Below are 3,869 nucleotides of genomic sequence, written 5' to 3' on the forward strand. Positions count from 1 at the left end.
GCCACTGACTCGTTTCAACTGTTCAGCCAGTATTGATTGAGCCTCTGCTCTGTGCCAGGCGCTGACCTAGGCTATGGGGATGCAACAGGGAGCAAAACACAGGTGCTGCCCTTGGAGAGCTGGCACCAGAGAAGGGGGGACAGATGACAATGGTGGGGGAAGGCCCGAGCACAGCAGGACCCATCAGGACCTCAGCTTTTACTTTCAGTGAGCTGGGAGCTATGGGAGAGTTCTGAGCAGAGGAGGGTCTTGACCTGACAACAGGGTCCCTCTGGCTACTGAGTGCTGGATGGACTGCAGGGGACAGGAAGTCAGCCCAGGGACCCCAGGTGGGAGGTCAGTGAAGTCATCTAGGTAAGAGTCGGTGGGAAATACAAATTAAAACCACAAAGAGATCTAGTACATAGCCACCAGAGTGGCTAAAGTTAAAGACAGATATAACCAAGTGTTGACATGCACCTGGAGCAACCAGAACTCTCATATGTTGCTGTGGGCACATAATGTTACGGCCGCTTTGAAGACGTTCTTGGCAGTTTCCGGTAAAGTTAAATGTACCTCTACCCTACAACACAACAATTCCACTCACAGCCATATACCCGAGAGAAATGAGTGCTTATATTCACAAAAAGACACATACAAGCAGCTTTATTCACGATAACCCCAAATTAGAAACAGCTCAATTGTCCATCCACAGGAGAATGGATGAAACAATTGTGTATCCACACAATGAAATACTACACAGCAATGAAAAAGGAGGAACCCCTGATACAAACAGTGACATGGATGCATCTCCTATACACTAATGTCAAACAAATTAGAAAACAGACACAAAAGAGTACATATTATACGACTGCATTCTTCTGAAGTTCTAGAACCTGCAAAGTGACCTACAGTGACAGAAGTGCAGCTTCCTTTGGAAAGGTGTTAATGACAGGGAGGGAGCATGAGGGAACTTTCCCCAGTGACAAACGTTCTTTGTCTTGATCTTGGTGGTGTTTTTACATACTCATGTAAAATTTCATCAAGCTATGTACTTATGTGTGCATTTCACTGAATGTGAATTACATCTTGGGAAAAAAAAAACTGTCATAGGATGATAGAGAAAGAATCCAGGTTCCAACCAGGTGCCAGGGTGGTAGGTGTGCAAGTGGAAGCAAAGGGCCTGCAGAAACTTACTACCCTCCGTGGGCTCACTGCATCGGGGCCCGGGCACCTTGTAATTCCAGCTACCGCCTGCCCTTTCCTGAGGACCCCGCCCCTTACTCTGGGTGAAGGCAGCCCGAGTGACCAGATGCCTGTCTTAAAGAGGGCAGGTGGCCTGAGGAAGTGCTTATTTATTTTGGGGACTCAGCCCATTTGTCTAATGGGAGAGGGGCTGGTGGTGAGCATCGCGGGACCAGATTCCTGATTATAACTTCATAACGGGCACTGGCTATTCGGGAGGTGCTGATATTTATGGAATAAATACGACGCGATTTATGGCTGTTTCTCCCTCTGATGTCCCATCTGATATGCAATTCAATTTCTTTTATTGTCTTTGGGCTTTTGCCATGGAGGAGAATGCATAAATAAATAAATATATGGGTAAATGGCAGCCGGCAGGCCGGGCTGGGGCTGCCAGCCCGCCGTCTCCAGTCCCATATTAGGCCCATCTATCACGCTTTATGAAGCCTGAGCCTGTCCCCCGGCTGGGTCGGGGAGCAGTCATGCCGGTCACTCCCTGTTATTTAGGGGTGTCTGCTGGCAGGCTGCCCTGCCCGCCTTCTTCCTGCCACCGGGCCGAGGCGTCCCTACTCAGGACCGAAACCTGTGCCACCCGCTCGCAGGGACCCCTGAGGTCCAGGTGTCCCAGCTCTTCTGCAGGTGGAGAACACTGAAGACTCGTGACATGTGCCCCCTGCCCGCTCTCCCATGGGGACCCCACGCCAAGTGGCCAGGCCGTGCTTCTACTTGGGAGACAAACCACATCTTGAAAACCAAGCAGCGGCACCTCTGAGCCCTGGGGGCCTGGGTAAGTCACCCTGCCTGACCCTTGCTTCCTCATCTGAGGAGGGAGCAGCGGCCTTTATCCCGGGGCTGCTTCCAAGATGCGGGGAGGGCCTGCGCACGCTCGGGGCACAGGGCTGGGCGTTCAGTGCCACACAGTTGCCCGGGCACTGACTGGTTGAGGGGCCTCGGGAGTGGGCAGACCCCAGCCCTGCCCTCAGCCAGCCCTGTTCTGGGGGTGACAGAAGGACTCAGTGGCTGGTTCCCTGCCCCTTGCTGAGGACACAGCTGGAGAGCCCTGAGGCTGGCTTCAAGGCTGCCCTCCACAGCCGCTCTGTGGCCCCCCATCTCATGTGGACTCCTGCACCCCATGATTTGAGTAGCCTGCAGCGCCCCCATGTGCCCCTTGGGGACTGTCCTCCAGGGGCCAGCCTCTGGCCTCAAGCCCCCCTCCGCGAGGTGCTCCCGTCCTCTGTGTCTCTCCATCCCAGCAGTAGGCTTGGAGCCCTGCACGCCCCCAGCCGGGCCAGGCCACAGGGTCTATGACAACCACCACTAACTTCAGCCTCCAGGGGATGCGTCCCTCACCCCCCATCAGTTCCCGCCACTCTTCCTCCTCCACCTCCCACGGAGCCTGCCTGCTGGACCCCACGTGTCTCAGGGCTCCACAGCCTTCAGACCGTGTCTGTGCCCACCCCCAGCCCAGGTCCCAGCACACACACCACAGTCACACCCACACAAGCACACACCACACACACACACAGACACACACCACACACACCCGCCCATACCCCACATCGATCTCACACACACACGGCTCACACTCACAAAACACACATGTGTGCTCATGCATGCACACACACGTGAATGCACACACACACACGTGCACACACGCACACGCACACACATCCAAACGGAAGCCTGACAGCTCCAGCACATCCCTGACACAGCAGTGCGGGAAGGGCGATTTGCAAAGATGATCTCCATTGAAGAGATAAACTTCCCTGCTGGGGAGCAGGACTGACAATCGACCACAGTTTTGGAAAGCAAGGGGGTGCGGTGGGGAGGTGATCCAGCGGCAGGAACAGCGCATGTGCAAGTGCTCCGTGGCCCAGGCAGAGCACCCAGGATGCTCTCGGAGGGACTTCTAATCTGACACGGTTGCTGGGGGCTGTCCTACACGTGGTTTGTTCTGGAAATCGGGAAAGGTGGGGGAGGGCAGGCACAGAGGCTGCTAGAGAATCCAAGAGAACTGAGTGAGTTCAAATCCCACCTGACCCCTCCCAGCCAGGTAACACTGGGCAAGTTACTTTGCTTCCTGAGCCACAGTCTCCCCTTCCGAAGCGTGGGGCCGATACCTGCCCCCTAGTAGGATCCCTGTGAGGAGGAGCCTGATGGTTTGCGTGTCAGGTGGTCAGGGACAGGCCCTGTCTGAGGCGGGGAGGGTGAGCGGTCAGCATCCAAGGGTGCAGCAAAGGGGGGCCTCTAACCCCCAGGTCCCCATGGCTACGCCCACCTGTGGGAGCTACCCTCTGCCCACCTCCCTGTCCTCCAGGTGCCCCACCCTCCTGGGAGAGGCACAGATTTGGCAGCTTTACCGTTTTATTTTCTAGATGCCCCTGCTCCTGCCTTGGCCTTGGACCGGCCCCAGCAGGCGGCATAAATTTCCCGCAGCCCCTGCAGAGCCCCATTAAGCTGGCACCAGGAATGCTAATGGCTCCTTGTGGTCCCAGGCTGAGAATCCCAGCCTCTCCCTGATATTTGTAAGGTTCACGTTTTTAAAATAAAGCTACGTGAAGGGTGAGGTGCATTTGTAGATCACTTCCCAGTCGTGGGTCATGGGCTTGCGAGCTCCTTCCCTGCCCTTGGCCTTCACCCCCATT

Source organism: Balaenoptera ricei, chromosome 6 (assembly GCF_028023285.1).
Source record: "Balaenoptera ricei isolate mBalRic1 chromosome 6, mBalRic1.hap2, whole genome shotgun sequence".
In the NCBI taxonomy this organism is placed as follows: Eukaryota; Metazoa; Chordata; class Mammalia; order Artiodactyla; family Balaenopteridae; genus Balaenoptera; species Balaenoptera ricei.